This window comes from Pleurodeles waltl, chromosome 10 (assembly GCF_031143425.1).
Source record: "Pleurodeles waltl isolate 20211129_DDA chromosome 10, aPleWal1.hap1.20221129, whole genome shotgun sequence".
Taxonomy (NCBI): domain Eukaryota; kingdom Metazoa; phylum Chordata; class Amphibia; order Caudata; family Salamandridae; genus Pleurodeles; species Pleurodeles waltl.
This window is the reverse complement of record NC_090449.1, coordinates 900,335,230-900,357,895: the sequence shown is the minus strand read 5'-3', so window position 1 is coordinate 900,357,895 and position 22,666 is coordinate 900,335,230. Positions and strand designations below refer to the sequence as shown.

Genomic DNA, 22,666 nt, shown 5'->3' with positions numbered 1-22,666 from the left:
TCTGGGCACTGAAGAAGTTGAGGCCATACCTGTTTGGCTCTCACTTCATTGTTCAGAAAGACCACAAACCTCTTCTTTGGCTAAAACAAATGAAAGGTGAAAAGCCTAAATTGTTGAGGTGGTCCATATCTCTACAGGGAATGGACTATACAGTGGAACATAGACCTGGGAGTACCCACTCCAATGCAGATGGACTCTCCAGATATTTCCACTTAGACAATGAAGACTCATCAGGTCATGGCTAGTCTTATTGTCCTTCGTTTGGGGGGGGGTTGTGTAGGAAAGTACCATCTTGCCTGGCATGTTACCCCCATATTTCACTGTATATATGTTGTTTTAGTCTATGTATCACTGGGACCCTGCCAGGCAGGGCCCCAGTGCTCATAAGTGTGCCCTGTATGTGTTCCCTGTGTGATGACTAACTGTCTCACTGAGGCTCTGCTAACCAGAACCTCAGTGGTTATGCTCTCTCTGCTTTCCAAATTGTCACTAACAGGCTAGAGACCAATTTCACCAATTCACATTAGCATACTGGAACACCGTTATAATTCCCTAGTATATGGTACTGAGGTACCCAGGGTATTGGGGTTCCAGGAGATCCCTATGGGCTGCAGCATTTCTTTTGCCACCCATAGGGAGATCTGACTATTCTTACACAGGCCTGCCAGTGCAGCCTGAGTGAAATAATGTCCACGTTATTTCACAGCCATTTACCACTGCACTTAAGTAACTTATAAGTCACCTATATGTCTAACCTTCACCTGGTGAAGGTTGGGTGTAAAGTTACTTAGTGTGTGGGCACCCTGGCACTAGCCAAGGTGCCCCCACATTGTTCAGGGCAAATTCCCCAGACTTTGTGAGTGCGGGGACACTATTTCACGCGTGCACTATACATAGGTCACTACCTATGTATAGCGTCACAATGGTAACTCCGAACATGGCCATGTAACATGTCTAAGATCATGGAATTGCCACTCCCCCGGGTCTCTAGCACAGAACCCGGGTACTGCCAAACTGCCTTTCCGGGGTCTCCACTGCAGCTGCTGCTGCTGCCAACCCCTCAGACAGGTTTCTGCCCTCCTGGGGTCCAGGCAGCCCTGGCCCAGGAAGACAGAACAAAGGATTTCCTCTGAGAGAGGGTGTGACACCCTCTCCCTTTGGAAATAGGTGTGATGGCTGGGGAGGAGTATCCTCCCCCAGCCTCTGGAAATGCTTTGATGGGCACAGATACTGCCCATCTCTGCATAAGCCAGTCTACACCGGTTTAGGGATCCCTCAGCCCTGCTCTGGTGTGAAACTGGACAAAAGAAAGGGGAGTGACCACTCCCCTGACCTCCACCTCCCAGGGGAGGTGCCCAGAGCTCCTCCAGTGTGCCCCAGACCTCTGCCATCTTGGAAACAGAGGTGTTGCTGGCACACTGGACTGCTCTGAGTGGCCAGTGCCATCAGGTGACGTCAGAGACTCCTTCTGATAGGCTCTTGCCTTTCTTACTAGCCTATCCTCCTTCCTAGGTAGCCAAACCTCCTTTTCTGGCTATTTAGGGTCTCTGCTTTGGGGAATTCTTCAGATACCGAATGCAAGAGCTCGCCAGAGTTCCTCTGCATCTCCCTCTTCACCTTCTGCCAAAGGATCGACCGCTGACTGCTCAGGACGCCTGCAAAATCGCAACAAAGTAGCAAAGACGACTATTGCAACCTTGTATCACTTCATCCTGACGGCTTTCTCGCCTGTTTCCTGGTGGTGCATGCTCTGGAGGTAGGCTGCCTCCTTCTTGCACCAGGAGCTCTGAAGAAATCTCCTGTGGGTCGACGGAATCTTCCCCCTTCAACCGCAGGCAACAAAAGACTGCATCACCGGTCCTCTGGGTCCCCTCTCAGCACAACGAGCGTGGTCCCTGGAACTCAGCAACTCTGTCCAAGTGACTCCCACAGTCCAGTGACTCTTCAGTCCAAGTTTGGTGGAGGTAAGTCCTTGCCTCCCCACGCTAGACTGCATTGCTGGGTACCGCGTGATTTGCAGCTGCTCCGGCTCCTGTGCACTCTTCCAGGATTTCCTTCGTGCACAGCCAAGCCTGGGTCCCCAACACTCTAACCTGCAGTGCACAACCTTCTGAGTTGTCCTCCGGCGTCATGGGACTCCCTTTCTGACTTCGGGTGGACTCCGGTTCACTCCTCTTCTAAGTGCCTGTTCCGGTACTTCTGTGGGTGCTGCCTGCTTCTGTGAGGGCTCCCTGACTTGCTGGGCGCCCCCTCTGTCTCCTCATCCAAGTGGCGACATCCTGGTCCCTCCTGGGCTACAACAGCATCCAAAAACCCTAACTGCGACCCTTGCAGCTAGCAAGGCTTGTTTGCAGTCTTTCTGCATGGGAACACCTCTGCAAGCTTTTTCACGACGTGGGACATCCATCCTCCAAAGGGGAAGTTCCTAGTCCTCTTCGTTCTTGCAAAACACCGAGCTTCTTCCATCCGGTGGCAGCTTCCTTGCACCCTCAGCTGGCATTTCCTGGGCTCCTGCCCACTCTCGACACTGTCGCGACTCTTGGACTAGGTCCCCTTGTCTTACAGGTGCTCAGGTCCAGAAATCCACTGTTGTTGCATTGCTTGTGTTGGTTTTCCTTGCAGAATCCCCCTATCACGACTTCTGTGCTCTCTGGGGGTTGTAGGTGCACTTTACACCTACCTTACAGGGTCTTGGGTTGGGCTATTTTTCTAACCCTCACTGTTTTCTTACAGTCCCAGCGACCCTCTACAAGCTCACATAGGTTTGGGGTCAATTCGTGGTTCGCATTCCACTTTTGGAGTATATGGTTTGTGTTGCCCCTATACCTATGTGCTCCTATTGCAATCTATTGTAACTTTACACTGCTTGCATTACTTCCTTTTGCTATTACTGCATATTTTTGGTATTGTGTACATATAACTTGTGTATATTTGGCATCCTCATACTGAGGGTACCCACTGAGATACGTTTGGCATATTGTCATAAAAATAAAATGCCTTTATTTTTATTATATCTGTGTATTGTGTTTTCTTATGATATTGTGCATATGACAGCAGTGGTATAGTAGGAGCTTTGCATGTCTCCTAGTTCAGCCTAAGCTGCTCTGCTATAGCTACCTTCTATCAGCCTGAGCTGCTAGAAACACCTCTTCTAAACTAATAAGGGACAGCTGGACCTGGTACAGAGTGTAAGTACCCCTTGGTACCCACTACAAGCCAGGCCAGCCTCCTACAAGCGTTGCTTAAATAATAAGGGGAATAAAAGTGAAATGTAACTGGGTAAAAGGGCACAGGTCTCTGGACCAGAGCTAAATAATGTGCCCGTGTAAAAATGCTAAAATAACCTCATGACAGGCCTACCCTAGGGGTGACTAATATGTATTAAAAAGGACAGTTTAGGCCTTCTTTTTAGGCCAGATTTAGGCCAGACATTTGGGCTTCCAAGAGCCTACCCTAGGGGTGACTGATATTTATTAAAAAGGAAGGTTTAGGCTTGGCAAAAGCTTTGTTTTCTCAGGTTGAAGTGGGAGTTTAAAACTGCACTACAGGCTGCAATGGGAGGCCTGAGACATGTTTTAAAGAGCTATTGTAGTGGGTGACACAAGGAGTGCAGCAGCCCCACTAGTAGCATTTACTAAACATGCCATGGGTACATGCATTACCATACTAGGGACTTAGAATTAAATTAAATGTGTCAATTAGGTGTAGGCCAATTTTGCAATGTTCTACGGAGCGATCACAAGCACTTTAGCACTGGTTAGCGTGGGTAAAGTGCACACAGTCCTAATGCCAGAAAAAACAAATTCCGATAACAGGAGGGGTGAAGGCAAAATCGTTTGATGAAGACTACACCAAGGTTGTCCGGTCTAACAATTCTTTAGAGATCTTCCATTGCCAAAACTTATACCCTGACCATCAGCCTAGGTTGAATTACTGTAGTCAGTCGTCCAGGGTGGGAAATCCAGGTTTACCTTAATCAGGGTGGTGGGGAACGGATTAAGTGTTGCCTGGTGAGACTGCACTCCACGTCAATTATAGCGTTACTCTGATGCTTTGAACTGTAAGGACCAAGAAACGGTTGGAGCTAATTGTGCTGCCACAATGTATCTATGGATAAATGGAGACCCAACTTCTCCATCATAGTGGGAACTGTGTAGCATCTCTTCCTCCACTTGGGCAATATATTATTACAAATGAAAGTTCACACCTTTTTCTGATTGTTTTTATCACTTTTGGTCATAAGATCAAAGATAATGTTCTTACCACATTTAGGAATCTCAGCAAAAAGGGCATTTTGACACTATTATTTGACAGATATTAATTCAGCCCAGCCATGAAATTTAAAGCTTTCCTCATCTGTAAGGGTCTTCAAACATGGATCCTGAGAGTGGATGGATATAAACAAATTAGGTTTGATTTGCATGAGAGGGTAAGACTACACCCAAATATCCAACTTAGTTGTAAACCAACTGAGAGACTATGGCCCTCATTATGACATTGGCGGTATTCTCAGAATACCGTTTATGCCAAGGGTGCCAGAAGACCGCCAGTGCTGCTTCTCTTCCGCCCACCGCTGGCGGTCTTCCACCTGACATATTATGGACACTCCAGGATTTCAGCCACAAAAAGGGTGGAAATCCTGCAGTAGCCATGGTGGCGGACTGTGGCTCCCTGGCGCTGCTACCTCCAGCACCGCCCCACCAGTAGGATGCCGCTAGCTATATTAAGGCCACTAGTAAGGCTGGCAGAGTCCTGCTGGAGGGGCGCTGCTGGTGGTGGCAGCGCCCCTTCCCTGCCGGACAACCTCCTCGCCAGACAAGGTAAGTTAGGGTCCAACAGGGGAGGGGGTTTGGAAGGTGAGGGTGTTTTGTGTGAGTGTGTGGTTTCTGCCTGTGTATATGAATGTGTGTGTGAATGTGAGTGTTGTGGTGTATGTCTCATGTCCACAACACTCAGTGAGCTGAGTCTTCATGTCAGTGTGTATGCGTGCCTCAATGGATGTTTGGATGTCTGTATGAATGCGTGCCTGAATGCGTGTTGGTATGTATGAGTGAATGTGTGCAAGGAAGTGTAGGTGAATGGGTGTATCTGTGCTGCGTGTGGGTGTCTGCGTGCGTGTATAGCTGAGGGGGTGGGGCAGTGGTGTGGTGGGTGCGTGTCTGCGTGTGCATGAATCGGTGTCCTGTCTGCAGGTGTGTGTGTTTGGGGGTGTTTGTGAATAATTCGGGGTGGGGGGGTGTTTAAATGGTGGGGTGAGTTTGGATTGGGGTGGGTGGTGGAGTTAGGTGCTTACTGGGGGGTGGGGGAGCCGCCTACCGTTGACAGGTAAGGAATTCCTTGTCACCGGTAGGCCCTACCGCCATGGTTTTCATGGTGTTGCTAATGCCCCGGAAACCATGGCAGTAGGCTGGCTCATAATGCCGCCGGCGGTACTCTGTGGGCCTCCGAGTTGGAGATGAATATCTCCGGCCCAGTGGTTCATACTGACATGGCAGTATGAGTGGTGATGTGATGGGTTGGCAGTGGCCAACCCTCCACACTCATAATGTGGCAGGATACACCGCCAGCCTGTTGGTGGTGATACTGCCACATTAACCCTGGTGGTCTTTTGACCCCCTATGTCTTTAGTTTAGCTGTTCACTTCTATCTCTATTTTGCCCTAACCCATCCTCTCCACCCCCTATAGTTCAAGACTTGCTATAATTAACTTAAATCCCAATACTTTTTTAAATTTCTCCAACTCTTCCAACAATTTGGTTAAAGAAACCAACGGATTGGTCCGAAACCAGAACCATCTCCAAACAATGCCACTTTAATCCGTTTCCCTGTCACCAATAATCCCATGAGCTCAGGCTTTAAATTCACTTTTTGAATTAAGGGTTCCTTCATCAATGCAAATGTAGATGGCACATAGGGCACTCTTGCCTTAGTTCTCTTGTTCAAAATATGACTGTTTTTATCCTAAACCTAAATCTTTAGCACATTTTGTGGCAGCCTATCTCCTACTGAGTTTAATTGAAGTTTAAATTAATGACTTACATATTCACTCTGCCACTATTTTTTTCTTTGCCTTTGACTCTGCCCCACTTCAATGCTGTCCGGGGGGGTGTCTAATTCAGACCATGGCCAATGAATATCTGTGAGATATAGACAACACAAGGGACCTTCAGCACATTCTACAGTGGGGTCCTGTTATTTTGTGTTACGCTACAACCAACATTCACTGCAATGGTGTGAAAACAGTCACCAACCCTCAGACAGACTGAAACACCTGAATTGGATTCTGACGTGTCAGTCTTCGAGCCATGTATAATGCGAGCATATTCTACAAAGAGGTGCCAAACAGTGAATGGGCAGCATCATTTTATATTCTGCCTGGTGAAAGGAGGCATAACCACTTGTTTTCCTGGTTTTAGAAATGTGTTTAACTGTGCAACACTGCAATGCATAAGTATATCCACAGTGAAGCAGACCTAAACCAGCAGCTGCCCCCCTCATCTTAATGTCTGTTCTAGAGGTAGATGATCCATTGGCACAAGTTATCAAGGTCTGATTAGGCCAGCAGTTTAAAGTACAACCTGTTGTTATGAGTGCGTGTGCTGATGTCGCTTGCACAGCTCTCCTGTCTTTAGTTGTCTACAGACACATCTGTAATACAGGTGTCTTTTTATTACATCACACCCGTGCCAGAATGGCACACCAGCACTCCACCGGGGAAACATCCTTAACAACGTGGCTGAAACCATGCTGCGCCTTTAAAGCGAGGCCCGAACCACGAATATGCCTTTACAATGCATTCCTTAACCACACAAGTCATTACAACGACTTGCCTTAGGGAAAGTGTTGTTAGACTGATGTGTGACTTTATGTCCAACACTTTCCCTACTGTGGCGCAGACTGGAGTGGGAATAGTAAATTATACTATTCCAAACTCCAGCGCTTTCCCCAAGGCAAGTCGTTGTAATGACTTACGTGGTAAAGAAATGCGTTGTAGGGACGCATTCGTGGTTTGGGCCACGTTCTTAAGGCAGGCGTCGTAAATGCCTGCGTTGTTCCGATACACAACCCTCCACCGATGCAGCATGGCGTTAGTCTAATAGGTAGGCCAAGAAAGATCCATCTGAACTCTTAAGTTGCACTTGCTCATTGAAAGATACTACATTTTTATCTTTTTTAGTTCAAAATTTTCAAGAATTCCACAAAATGACAAAATACTGACTTCACACTTCTAGGGAGCAGGCAAACAGTGTCAGTGTACTGACCTTCCTCGAATGTTATTTTCTAGGTAATAAATCTAATGTGGAGTTAATCATAGCAAAACGTTTACATCCCATTGGAACTTACTGTCACAATATTTTTGTTCTCGATTTCTTGACATGATATTTTGTCCACACAATAAGTTTTACTTGATATTTTGTCCAAACACCTGCTGTTGCATATCAGGCATCATGTTTTCGCTTCACGGTTTTATTTCACTTTAGTGCAACTCCAGATTAAGGTTCTGATTACAATTGGGCCGAAAATCATGTGTGCAAATGACATGAGGAATAATTACCACTCCATGGTGCTCTGGGGTAGACCGGCAAGCACCAAGAGGATGCCCTAGTCCCCTCTCTTGATGCCCGAATTGCCTTTGACATGGTCGAGTGGCCCTACCTAAGTGGTTGTTAGAATGGGCTTTGGTCGATGATAAATAGAGTGGATAAGGCTCCTTTAACAAGTAACTGTTAAAGGGGGAACTTCCCAGATGTTCAGCCTCCAATGTGGTACTAGACAGGGATGCCTGCTCTCGCCCCTAATTTGTGCTCTCATATTAGAACTCCAGGTGGCTTGGATCAGAACCAACCCACTAGTCTAAGGTCTGCGATGGGTAAAACATTGGGAGGACAAAATATCGCTCTACGCACATGACACTGTGCTCTATGTAGCAGATCCTGATCTTACACTTGACAGAATCAGGCAAATACCTACCCAGTTTAGTTGCTACTCAGGTTATACTATAAACTGGACAAAATCCTTCCTCTATATCCTGAGCAGACAGATGCTGCGCTTGCCCCGGGGGTGTGAGGCAAAGATCACCAAAGATGGTTCTGACACCTTGAAATCCACATCACCACTGATGCTGCCCTGGTCTATACCAATAACCTGATGCCGTAGCTGGCACGACTAAAGTGTGATGCCTAGCACTGGAGGACCCTACCACTATCAATGCTAGGCAGAGCTGTGCTCTTTAAAATGATGGCCCTACTCTACTTCCTCTATGCCCTACATAATACACCCTACCCCATCTCTGTGACCCACTTTAAAGCAATAGAGGACAAGTTAGAACATTGCTCTGGGGTGGGGGTCCGGCGTGAATAGCAATCAATGAACTAATGAGAGGGTGGTATGATGGGGTGAATTATCCTTCCCGACATTCGAAAATATTTTTGGGTGGTGCAGCTCACTACCATTAATCACCAGGTTCACCTCCCTCCAAACTAATCCTTATTTCATAGGGATAGTCAGGCCATGCACCCAGGGGGATACCTTACGGCCATCTATGCTAGCAGGAGATGCACTACTCTCATGGGCCCAATAGTGGTAACGGTTGGCCTTTGGCCCACAACACTTCACGCACTTGGCTGGAGGGGCAAAGTAACACTGGCCACTCCCCCTTCGGACTTGGAGAAATTGGGTACCCTAGGAACGCAGCCTGGGTTTGATCAGTGGGTTCTCATCGGGTAGAGTATCTCTGGTCACAGGGAGAGGTCATCCCTTTCGTTGACTTGCAAAGGGAGTACCAGCTAGCCCTCACTGAAATCTATTGATACCTACAGATACAACACGTACTCCAAGCGGCACTCCCTTAAGCAGCCAAACACCCTGAGTCTTAGCCCATGGAGGACAGGCTGCTGGATGACCACATGCCCCCTAAGGCAACCTCCCTCACATCTCAAAAGCGGAGCAACAACTCACCAGTTACTCTAAAACACTTGAGGGGACAATGGGAGCTCAACCGACGCGGTCTAGAGGATGATGAGTGGCTTAAAGTCCTGGTGTCCCCATGGAGGTGGCCATTAAGTTTGGGGTTCGCCTAGTGCAACTAAATATTCTCCACAGGCCGTTTTGCATGTACCACCATAGTAAAAATGGGTAGGGTGACTAATGTGGGCTGTGCTGCTAGATAGGGACCTTCTACCACATCATATGGAGCTGCCAGGCGATACAACACTTTTGGGAGTCGGTGGTTGCCTGTCTGAATGATCTATGTGGGAGTAGCATAGGGCCCTCTGCTAAATGGTGTCAATTAAAAATGTGGGATGTAATTGATCTAAACCTGTAAGAGGGCTTAACTCTTATCTATGGCTTGCACGGGAGCAGAAAGATGACTGGTCCCAATGCCCCTCTCGGGGCACCTCACCCCACCTGTCTCTTTTACTGGAAACACCGAATGCCCCAAGGGGAGAAAGGGGATGGGGAGAAAAAGAAGAGACTACCTTCTCATGTGTTCGAGTTCCTCTCTCACTCAGTTTTGTTCTGTTCTTCTGTCTAGTTGCACATGATGATTGCCCTGGTGCAGAGTCTTTAACTGTAAAACATATTCACAAATAATTTCTTCATCACCCAATCTATTAATTACTTCTTATATATATGTGTAAGAATCGGTCCTCTAAAACTCTGCATACCCCTTTTCACTAAGGCAATAGCTTCTCTTCGATTGTATGTATTTTGCAATTCACCTTCTGACCTGTTCCTATTGTATCTTTGTCAACAATTGCATTCACAGTTTATAATCCGCATATATGTAATTTATCTTTTTTTCACAGTTGAGTCTATAAAACATTTATTTCATGCAATGTAATTATTTTCTCGACAGAGAGTACTTGCGTGTCTTCGGGAAATCTTCTGCCAACTATGAATGCTGGATGTGGAATAGGGCCGTTTTCATTCAGGTAAATACGTTTTTTTGTAATACTTCTCTTTCTGATTTGTCTCTATAATTTCGTTGTCAAGAGGAAGGCAATGTTCCTTGTGGCTGCTTTAAATTTACAGCTAATGCACCTTCGTGAGGAAACACTAATCTCCTCAATGCCGATTCAAGAAACACTATTTCTTCTCGGGTGGCTTCAGAACCGTTACCGTTAAGGCTGCTTCTTGAAGAGATACTAATCTCTTCAGGTTTATTGAGTGCCGAATCGAGACACTCCTCATCTCAAATGTTGACTCAAGATTGAAACACTAGTCTATCCTCTAAATTACCTCTGCCTTCAATGTCACTCTTTCGGGATTAACAAACCCGCTATGCAAACTAAAACAACGCCTCACACTTCGATGCCACTACCTTAACTACTCCCCATCCTTTCCCCCCGCAAACAATCAGTTTACGAGTAGTTTTCCTTAGTACGCAATTTCTTGGTCAGCGCATCCTTCACATTCCATTCTGCGCCGCAGAGGTAAAAGGCCAAAACGGAACAGAAGGCCACCCAGGGGCGTGGGAGACAATACATTTCTGGGGGGGACAGGGACAGCCTTGGGGACTTTCAGTCAACCCTATACAAATCGCTTGTTGTTTACGAACTGCAGGCTCCGATAAATATACACAATCATATATATTGGAAGTGAAATAGGGATAAAGGAAGGCATGTTTTCATAGTCTGAAAGTATTATTGTTATTTACATTCACAAAGCAATTAGCTCAAATGTGAAAATAACATGTTGATTAACCTTGCATTTTCATGCACCAAGCAAATCAAGGTAGGAGAATAAAAAGGAAGAACATACCCATTGCGCTGCCCACCCATCATGCCCCTCGTCTCATGCCAATTGGAAACGCACTGGAGAGATCAAAAGCGATTAGGTACAACAGTTGTAAACTGTGCTCGGAAACCACAGTTCTAATAACACTTCTACTCCTGTGTGTGATCTTGGGAAGCTCAGCTCCACATCAGTCATAACTAGAAGCATTTCAACTGAAGACGCTCTTGGATTTACAAGCTATATAAACATGGATTGTCTAATCTCTGTATAAACTGCAGTCACTAATTTCTTTAGAATCGGCTGTTTGTGATGCATCAAGTCACTGTGTATAAAGAAAAGACATTCACTGATTATAAAGAAAAGACATTAGAAAATGACTATGATAGGGTTATTACAGTCGAGTTCTGACATTGCAATGCCTTCTGCGAGAGCCAGCAGCCAAGGTAAAAGGCAGATCAGGTCACAGAGCATAATTAATGCAGCTGTTTAAAGCAACAAATGGAATGTTGCTTTTCTTTCTCTACTTTAATAGCTTGGAATGACAGAAGCTATGCACTAAGGTTTTAAGTGGTTTGTGGGAAAGTTGATGGTGTGATCATGTATTATATGGGGTAAAATACCCCATGCGTACATAAGGATATTGCAAGTCACCTTGAAGTTCATACCTTATAAACAAGCATTGGCAAAGCCAATAGTTCTCGCCTATGCAAGTTCTATTGCCTTTGCCAATGTCATCGACTGGTGTGGCGTAGTGTCATGGAGTAAGTAGAGTGTCCTAGAGTGGAGCAGTAAACTAACTTTAAAGGAACAAGGGTCCCTTGAATAAAATGCAACACCACTCCCATAAACAATGATATTAAAGTAGTGTGCAAATTGAATGTTTCATGCATTTATTCAATCAAAATATGAAAGATCAAATGTAGTGGAAAAACATCAACAGGGGAAATCAAGAAAGACTGGTATTCGGGCATTACACAAGTTATCTGGATGACTCAATGTCACCAATAACAAGAAAAATGTAAAAAGTAACCTTTATAGCACAGTGGTTTGGAGGAGGCTGGCCTGGTTTGTAGTGGGTACCTATGGTACGTACACCTTATACCAGGTCCAGCTATCCAGTATTAGTGAAATGTAGGCAGTGTCTAGAAGCCAGACTCTCTAGGGGTAGTGTGGATGAGCAGCCAAGGCCTAACTAGGAGACATGCAAAGCTCATGCAATACCACTGTAGTAACACAGTACTCACACACATGAAAGAAAATACTCAGTGTTACAAAAATAAAGGTACTTCATTTTAGTGACACAAATGCCAAAAATACCATAGAGACTATACTCCCTTAGGAGGTAAGTAATACACAAATTATATACACTAGTATGCAGAAATAGGCATAAAAACAGTGCAATTAGTGAAAATCACAATAGTTGGAAATGGGCCTGGGGGAAACACAAACCATATACTAAGAAAGTGGAATGCGAATGTCGGTTTCCCACCTAGGCAAGTGTGGTGTGTAGAGGGTCGCTGGGTGTATTTGCAAACACTAAAGGTAAGTAATAGAACCCACCTCAGAGCCCAGGAAAGCAGGAGTAAATCACAGTAACTTTCCTAGAACACACATGAACACGAGAAAGAAGATAATGAAAGAACCAGAAGATACTTCAAGACACAAAGGGTGGATTCCTGGACCTAAAGACCTGTGGAAGAATGGGACTAGGTCCAAGAAGCACAGAAGAGTCCAGGGAGGACAGGAGCCCCTGCTAACCCGAATGAAGGTGCAAAAGAAGAACCTCTGGTGAAGAACAACAGTCTGTACTGCACCCAAGAAAATGGATGCGGGTTCCTGGTTGGTGCAGATGATATCCCACACCGGATGGATGATTGCAGTCTGGTTTGCATCGCTGGATTCCGACAACAAGCCTTGGGACACGCAAAGCTCACAGTTAGCAGAAAATGGCACTGACCAGGAGCAGCAGGGACCTGGTGGACTCTACCCAGGAGGAGGAGTCAGAGGGGGCTCTCAGCAACTCTGAGAGCCCACAGAAGACCAGCCAGCGCACACATGAGTCCCCCAGCACGGGGACAAAGGAGTTGCAAAAGGAGGCCCACGCAGTACACAAACAAAGGATCCCACGCTGCCAGAGAACCACTCAGGAAGCTGTGCATCGCAGGAAGGAGTGCTGGGGGCCGGAGCTACATTGTGCACAAAGAATTTCATAGAAGGATGCCAACAAGCCTAGGCAACTGAAAAACACGTGGTGCACAGAGGTACTGTCTTACGTGGGAAGGCAAGCTCTTACCTCCACCAAAGTTGGACAGTAGGACGTCAAGACCGTTGGGACCACTTCAGTCCACCACCTGTGATGCAGAATCCATGCAACTCGTCAGGAGAGGGGACCCACGCAGATGGTCATCGTTGCAGAGAGGTGCCTGCTGAAGCATGGGAGTGACTCCTTCAGTCCAAGGGAGATTCGTTGATTCTTCTGGTGCAGGCTGAAGACAGGCTGTCCTCTGAGGATGCACGACCGGGAAACAGTTGCTGGCAAGAGCTGAAGATACAATGTTGCAGAAGTCGTCTCTGCTTCGTTGTTGCAGTTGTTGGAGTTCCTGGAGGGTCCAGATGCAGTTTTATCGGTGAGAAGGTAAAGTAACGGATGCAGAGGATTCCTGCTGGAGTCTTGCAATCTGAATCTGAAGAACCTCCCAAAGGACAGACCCTAAATAGCCCTGAAAAGGGGATTGGTCAGCTAAACAGATAAGCACCTATGAGGGGACGGCTCTGACGCCACCTGCTGGCACTGGCCACTCAGATGCTCCCAGAGATCGCTGCCAACTTGGAATCCAAGATGGCGAAACCCAGGGACCCTCTGGAGGACATCTGAGCACCACCCCTGGGGTAGTGATGGACAGAGGAGTGGTCGCTCCTCTTTCCTTTGTCCAGTTTCGTGCCCGAGCAGGGACTGGGGGTACCTGAACCGGTGTGGACTGGATTATGCCAGGAGGGCACCAAATGTGCCCTTCAAAGCATTTCCAGTGGCCTGGGGAAGGACGCTACCCCTCCCAAGCCTGTAACAGCTATTTCCAAAGTGGGAGGGTGTAACACCCCTCTCCCAAAGGAAATCCTTTGTTCTGCCTTCCTGGGCTTGAGCTGCTCAACAACAGGAGGGCATAAACCTGTCTGAGAGGTGGCAGCAGCTGGGGCTGCCTGGAAAACCTCAGAAGGCTGGACTAGCAATACTGGGGGTCCTCCAAAGAGCCCCCAGAGTGCATGAAAACATACAACCAATGCTTGCAAAAGCCTTGGGGTATGATTCAAACATGTTTGATACCAAACATACCTATGTTCGGAGTTACCATTATGTAGCTGGAATAGGTAGTGACCTATTTCCAGTCCACGTGTAAAATGGCATCCCCGCACTCATGAAGTCTGGGAAAATGGTCCTGGAGGTCATGGGGCACCTCTGCTAGTGCCGGGGTGCCCTCAAACACAGGTACTCTGCACCTTGCCCTCAGGGCTGCAGGGCTTGCCATAGGGGTGACTTATAAGTGACCTGGTGCAGTGTAACTGGCAGTGAAAGGGTGCATGCACCTTTTCACGCAGGCTGCAATGGCAGTCCTGCAGAAGCCTTTGCATGGGCTCCCTATGGGTGGCAAAAGAAATGCTGCAGCCCATATGGATCTCCTGGAACCCCAATGCCCTGGTACCTAAGTACCATATACTAGGGACTTATAAGGGGGCACCAGTATGCCAATTTTGGGTGAAATACTGGGTTACCAGTATGCAACAACCATAATTTAAGGGAAAGAGTATAACTACTGGGGTCCTTATTAGCAGGATCCCAGTAGACACACTCAAACACACTGGCAAACAGGCCAAATGTGGGGGTAACCGAGCTAGAAAGAGGCTACTTTCCTACAAGGTTAGCATCCACAATAATGATTTACAAGCTCTTATACACCGACTTTTACAAGAATGACTCAAATAGTGAATCAAGAAGTAATTAGCTCATAGTACCTATGCTTATGCCAACCTATGTACAATATCACAAATTCAAGTCAAGGTACTTTGGCCGACGATATTTCGATCCCCTAAATAAGTATCAGGATCATCCTAAGCCTTCGTTAAGCTTGAGTTAAAAGGGTTACAGAGTGCTTGTAACCAAAACGGCAAAGATAAATCTGACTCACGTATCATGAGTGAGAAGGCAATCAATGGAGATCTGAATCTCTAATCAAGCGCCAATGCCATAAAGTTGTAGTAGAGTGTAGATAGTGTCACAGTGTAATAGAGTGTCATAGAGTGGAGTGGCAGAGTGTCGTAGAGTGGAAAGGCATAAAGAAGAGTGTACTGGAGTAGAGTGAAGTAAAGTAACGTGAACTGGCATAGAGAAAGTTGGGTAGAGTGTTGTTGAGCATAGTACATAGTTGTATAGTGGACTGGCATAGAGGGTTGTGCAGTGGCGTTGAGTAGAGTATTGTAGATTGAAGTGGAATAGAGTGGTGTGGAGTGGCATAGAGTGGAGTAAAGTGGAATGGAGTGGCGTATAGGGAGTTGTGTAGGGAGTTACAGAGTGGAGAAAGTGTTAGAGTTTAATGGAATAGAGTGTCAGAGTCTAGTATCATGGAGTGTAATGTCAGAGTGAAGTGTCATAGAGTGGAGTTGGGTGGTCTAGAGTGAAGTGGCATAGATTACAGTGGTGCAAAGTAGATTGGTGTAGAGTGTAGTGGTATAGAGTGCATTGGTTTTGAGTAAAGTGGTGTAGAGTGCATTGGCAAAGACTGCACTGGTTTAGCGTACAATGCAGTAGCGTAGAGTGGCGAAGAGTAGAGGGGAGCAGAGTGGAGTGGCACATCATAGATTGCAGTGGTGCGGAGTGCAGTGGGGCAGAGTGATGTGTCATAGAATGATGCTGTGCTTGGTAGAGTGGAGTGGTGCAAAGTAAAGTAGGCTGGTGTAGAGTGCAGTAATGCAGAGTAGAGTGGCATAGAGTGTAGTGGCATATAGTACATTGGTGTAGAGTGCATTAGAATGGCATATAGTTGAGCGGTGCAGAGTAGAGTGCCGTAGTGCAGATTAGAGCGGCGAATAGGTCAGTGGCAGAGTGCAGTGTTGCAGAGTAGAGTGTCATAAAGGGCAGTGGTGTAGAGTGGCATAGAATGCATTGGTGTAGAGTGCAGTGATGTAGAGTGATGCAGATAATGCAGAGTAGAGAAGAGTGGCTTACAGTACAGTGGTGCAGAGTAGAATAGAGTTGCATAGAGTGCCGTGGCATAGAGTAGATTGCTGCAGAGTACAGTATAGTGGTGAAGAGCAGATTGTTGCAAAGTGGACCATAGTGATGTAGAGTGCAGTAGCATAGAGCGGTGCAGAGCAGATTGGAGTGGCGCAGGGTACATTGGAGTGGTGCAGGGTAGATTAGACTGGCATAGCATAGAGTGGAGTTGCGTAGATTGCAGTGGCATAGAGGAGATGATTTCAAAGTAGAGTGAAGTGCCCTACAGTGGAGTGGTGTAGAGTAGAGTGGCATTGAGTGCAGTGGTGCAGAGTAGAGTGGTGTGGAGTTCAGTGGCAGAGAGTGCAATGTTGCAGATTAGAGGGTCGCAGAGTAAAGTGGTGTATTGTAGAGTGGCATAGAGTGCAGTGGCATAGAATGCTGTGGTGCAGAGTACAGTGGTATTGAAAGCAGTGGAATAGAGTGCTGTGGTGCAGAGTAGATTGGCATAGAGTGCAGTGACAGAGTGCTTTGGTGTAGAGTGCAGTAGAGTGGCATATAGTTGAGCGGTGCAGAGTAGAGTGCTGTGGTGCAGAGTAGAGAGGAGTATAGTTCAGTGGCAGAGTGCAGTGTTACAAAGTAGAGTGTCATAAAGGGCAGTGGTGTAGAGTAGGGTGGCATAGAATGCATTGGTGTAGAGTGCAGTGATGTAGAGTGATGCAGAGTAGAGTGCCGTGGTGCAGAGTAGAGAGGAGTATAGTTCAGTGGCAAAGTGCAGTTTTGCAGAGTAGAGTGTCATAAAGGGCAGTGGTGTAGAGTGGCATAGAATGCATTGGTGTAGAGTGCAGTGATGTAGAGTGATGCAGAGTAGAGAAGAGTGGCTTAGAGCACAGTGTTGCAGAGTAGAATAGAGTTGCATAGAGTGCCGTGGCATAGAGTAGATTGCTGCAGGGTACAGTATAGTGATGAAGAGTAGATTGTTGCAGAGTGGAGCATAGTGATGTAGAGTGCAGTAGCATAGAACGGTGCAGAGCAAATTGGAGTGGTGCAGGGTATATTGGAGTGGTGCAGGGTAGATTGGACTGGCATAGAATAGAGTGGAGTTGCGTAGATTGCAGTGGCATAGAGGAGATGATTTCAAAGTAGAGTGAAGTGTCCTACAGTGGAGTGGTGTAGAGTAGATTAGAGTGCAGTGGTGCAGAAGAGAGTGCAGTGGGACAGAGTACAGTGGCATTGAGTGCAGTGGTGCAGAGTAGAGTGGCGTGGAGTTCAGTGGCAGAGAATGCAATGTTGCAGATTAGAGGGTCGCAGAGTACAGTGGTGTATTGCAGAGTGGCATAGAGTGCTGTGGCGCAGAGTACTGTGGCATTGAAAGCAGTGGAATAGAGTGCTGTGGTGCAGAGTAGATTGGCATAGAGTGCAGTGGCATAGAATGCATTGGTTTTGAGTAAAGTGGTGAAGAGTGCACTGGCAGAGTGCAGGGGTGTAGTGTACAATGGTTAGAGTGGAAAGCATAGATTGCAGTGGCATAGTGTAGAGTGCTGCAGAGTAGAGTGGAGTGGTACAGCATAGATTTCGGTGGCATAGAATAGCACAGAGTGGAGAAAAGTGGTGTAGGTTGCAATGGCAGAGGGTAGATTGTTTCAGAGAAGAGTGAAGAAAAGATAGAGAAAAGATAATGTACTTCAATATGCTGAAGTATGTAACAATAACAACAACATAAAAAATAACGCTAGGCATAATGGCCCAAAATGAAATATGGCTTCTCCCTGTTAGCCACGCTGTAATCAAGCCCTTCATTACCTAGATAACAAAGCATTAAACATAAATGTTAGAAACATATACCCTTCTAATAGCTAAATTGCTGTGTGAAAAGGTCAAATCTGGGCTCAATCTCGACTTCACTGTTTCACCAATTGGTGTGATCTTAGGCAAATACAAATATTGTGTTTCACAGTCTCCTTTCTAGCCTGCAGGCATCAGGGTGAATGGGACTCTGTTTCCTCTTTAAATCTTCTTCATTGTCTTGCAGCTCCTCTTGAAGGCCTCCTGCAGTGCTCCTCTTCAAGGCGGACAGTAATCATCCAAAACTTCTTTTTCCTCGTGCCCTTTGTTCTTATGAGCACCCTTAATGCCCACAGCTGTGAACAGGACAAACAAAAGGGCAGAGGGCACAGGGGGCCTCCTGACTCACCTTCATTCTGTTCCCATGAGATTGGAGGATGGTCCCAACAGGGCTGTTATAAGTAGCGCTTTTGTGCGCTAATGGCCCTCTGAATAACAGAAGTGAGAGGGGAAATGTTTTTGTCCCCTTGTCCCCCCCACCTTCGTCCCCCGTGTCCCCCCACCCTCCAAAATCTGGGGGGGATACATCCCCCGCGCCTCCCACACTTCCTACGCCAATGAGGCCACCCAAAGGCCATCTCGAGATTTCCTTGCAGTATTTCTCATATAAAAAGATCTTTAAAAAATAAAATAATAATTAAAAAAATCCTCAATTACCACTCTCGCAGGATGTAGTAGTTGGTGGACGTGCAATTTTCACTTGTTTCCTCATTGTAATCCCATATAACACCCTGTTTGTATCTAGTTTGTCCAGGTCAGGTGGCCTGGAATTGCCACATGCAATATGTAACAATGATCTGTAGCAGATATAACCTGCTGCCAATCATGTGACAGGCTCCTTCAACGGGCACAATGTGTTATCCCAATTTGGGAACGAATGTGAATTTGCACCAAAGGCTTACTGGCCGAAATGTAATCGGGGCCTAAGTCAGGCTGAGTTATTTTACATCCCTTGCATTATTATTGAAATAGTGTGGTCGTCCATGTCATGAGACAGCATTGCAGGGTTATGTAAGGTAGAATATATCCATGTGTGGCAGTAGTGCCATCTTTTATAAAGACAGGTTGGCACACTACAATATGGATTCAGGCATTGCCCATGCAGGCAATTGGCAGTGCCATTTGGTGGAAGTAGGAGGTGCCAGCGGTTTTTATGGGCGGTAGTCTTCTAAGGAATATTTTGGGCACGTGCATTTATTTCTTTACCAATAAGCCCTGCTTAGGTGAAAAGCTGAGTGTGTAAATGTTTACATTTCGTTGTGAGTTTGGCACATCATGTTAATGCTTGTTGGTGGTACGTAGAGTTTTTGTTTGCATAACCGGTAAACACTTTTTTTTTTATATATAAACCCTCTAATAATTATTTGTCCTAAACAATACAAGTTACATCCCAGCAAGGAGTTAATATTTAAATAGACAAGAGTAGAAACTGATGCTCAAAATGAAGATGAGTCTGGGGCATACGTGCTTTAACATATTCTATTCAAATGATAGGCCCAACTCACAAATCCAGTTTGAAAGTTGGAAATCTGTCAATCGCCAACGAACATTTGCTAAACGAAGTTCACTAAAACATTGCATTTGCCGAACAAACTTTTTCAACATTTTTCTGCACAGAGAAAATAACCCTCCTCTTGAACTACCAGAAAATATAGCGACCTTTCCTTCCTGTGACCATCCTATTAATACAAATAGTATTAAAGTGCAAGCTGACACCCTACACCCCACCCAGTAAGTGCCTTGGCAGTATTGACAGACAACAGATATTTTATTGCTAAAAATCAGTGTAATTATTTTTATCAACTTCAGAAATGTGACAAACTGAGGGAACCCCTCAGGACCTGAACTCGTGGCAATTTCCAATCTGGGAAACATCAGCAAAAACATTTGACATTACTAAAATCTTCTGAGTTTGTAGCTTCTCCGCGCACTTTGCAGAGTCACACAAAACATAACACATGTCCTCCCCTTATATGCAGTACTGCATGAAATCTGCCAAATTAATTACATTGGGTTGTACTTGAATTCCACTCACAACCGTAATTATCAGCAGATCCTAATTCTGTCATGAGGCTCACTAGAAGAGCAGGTGGATTTTTCAAACATTAAAGGTTAACATAAATGTGTGAAGGACTCAAAAGAAGCAACGTGGCTAAAATTCGTAGAACTTAAGTAAACTGAAGTTATGCGATAAAAGAAAAGACCTTAACATAAGGTAACCAGATTCTGAAATCCAACAACTGGAACAGTTAGCAAACATAGAAGAAGGACGACACTTTTACATCAGCAGAGGGGTGCAAATTAGCTTAAATAAATGACACTGCGTCCACGCACCAACATTAAAAAACACAGACAACATGCACCAAGGAATTAAATTAAAAGCAAGTGTTAAATCCAGCCTCGGGTGTTAATTAAGTTGTGCTTGGATGAGAGCTGCTAACTGGTTCTGCCTCTGAGCACATAAAAGCCTGACCCCCCTGTTTTCAGTCTATCCTCTCTAAAACAGCCCTGCCAAGTACCACGCATCAAGGGTTAGAAACGTATTTTAATGTGGTGTCCACATCAACGCACTAAAATGCATTAATCATTCATTAATTGCGCACTGATAGATTACACCCCTTGCGAGGCGCACACTGATGGAGTTTCCTTAATTTAAGCAGCAAGCCCTCTTCCATTGAATGTGGCGCTGTATGCTGCCTGTGCCTACTGTCTAATTATACATATGGAGCCTCATAATATCTGCAATAGGGAGGACGGAAACCAGCTGTAATGGTTTGCAAGGAGATGCCGGCCTCTCGCTTTATCAGTTATGCCTAACACCTAGATCCGTGGTTGGCGCCTTGCTTGTTGTTGTCATGGGTGTAGCTTGGTCAGTAAGATTGAGAGGGTCTGAGTTTCAGATTTTCCAACAATAATATAACATTAAAATAAATGTTACAACAAGCACAGAGCATGAGAAGGACTTAAGGGGCAGTGAAAAGGGAGAGGAATAAGGATTGGTAGGGGTCCTAAATTAGATAAACTATTAATATTTTGTAAAATAAGCATGTGTGAAGACTTTCAAAACCGAGAGAGGGAGCGAGTGTTCGAGTCTTCTGTATGTAAATATTCTTGGTGAAATTTGGTAGAAACCTCATCATACCTGACTGAAAGCACCTGTACCCAACAGTGTCGGCCGGCAGTTATAGGAGAGGGGGGTGGGCGGGAAGCACACTCACACTTTCACACACACACACGCACGCACGCACATCCATTAACAACACTCATCAACATTCAAACATACACGCATGCACCAAACATTCATTAAAAAAGATCACACACACACACACTTACCTTCAGCCTCAGAGGTCCCAGAAGGTTGTGACTGCTGCCTTCCCTCACTGGCTGACCTCAGGTCAGCAGGTGAGGGAAGGCAGAATTCCCAGCCTCGTCACAGAGTGGGATGGGGTCAGTGAGACTGCTGACCCCACCCCACTCTGTGACAAAGTGTCACTGATTGACACTCACCCTGGGTGCTTCAGGGCTTAAACCTGAAGCGCCCTGGTCGAAGTCAATGGGTGACACTTTCCTCGTCACCCGGGGGAGGGCCTTGAGGCACCTTTGCTGAGCCGAGGAGGTCACGCCCATAGTAGCTGTGACGTCTTCAGCCCAGCAAAGTTCAACTCAGGCAGCCAGGAGTCTGCGCAAATCGTGCATGTCTGCTCCTGGCTGCCTGACCTGAACATGAAGATTGTCTGTCAGGCTGACCTTTGCTCAGCCTGACAGACACTCTTCATGAGGGGCAAAAGGTGTGGGGGGGGGTGTGGCCCCTCCACCCTAAAGGACAGGCCGCGCCTGGTACACAACTATTTACCAGAAAGTACATATATGTGTGGGGTGCAACACCCCAAACACCCCCAGCCCCCCCCCCTCCCCCCCAATTCCACGCCCCTGGTTGATGTTTTTAGGCAAGGTGACACCCCATTGTGTCCAATACCAAGCAGGGTTTGCCCCCTGAGGCAAAACCGGGGCAAGAGCTACATTTGTCAAAATCTGCAGGGGTAGCTGGTGAAAACCCCTAACTGTTTTGTCACATCAGGGACGCCTGGCCACTCTAATTTTACGCCACACATTTAGTGTGAAAGTAAACATGCTGGTCTAAATCTGCGTTTAAACGCATATTGGCTATTGCCATGCAAAGCGTATTCTCCTCTAAAGATACCAGAGACTTACGTAGAAAAATGTGGCGACCAAAATAACAGTGGAATTGGCAAGACTGGCGACCACAGAATGACTGTGGAATCGGGAAAGTTTTGTTGTGCAGGAGTGTGGAATGCTTATGTCGTTGTTTACACTGTGAAGGTCATGCAAGCACAGCTACTTAAGCAGTTGCAACGTAGCCCTCAGTGAATTACTGACGTGTACCTTGCAGCTGGGCAGATCTTGTAAAATGCACTCCAACCTGGGATTTCATCTCTAGTCATAAACAACGACCAGTTTGTCCAACCACACGGTGCAGTCACAGCCGGTTTATTTAGCCTAATTTAAGAACCTACAGACAATCACCTGTTTTCTTCTGTGTTAAATTAAGCTAATGACAATATTCACGGGAACAGCAATGAGTGCATAAAATACTCGAGACCATGAAATATCTGACCTAACCTCTGGAGGAAGGTAGATATGGGCAGAGGGGCATAACTGGGCACATGGTTCCTAATTCATATTAAAGGGACCATCGATCAAGGAAGCCACAGTAGATGTCACATCATCAAACACTAGAAAGCCTGTTGTTGATGCTTGTTAACAATGCAGAACTTGGTAAAAAGGGCTGTTTTGTCTCTGTACTGGATGCCCTATAATAAATGTAGCTGGACAAGTAAAAATTTAAGCCACAAT

General features: G+C 46.1%; 1 protein-coding gene across 1 annotated transcript in view; it reads right to left on the bottom strand.

Moving 5' to 3' along the window:
- HEPACAM2 (HEPACAM family member 2) overlaps positions 1–22,666 on the bottom strand; it is a 286,214-nt gene that overhangs the window by 198,906 nt on the left and 64,642 nt on the right. The gene's annotated exons all lie outside the window — the stretch shown is intronic.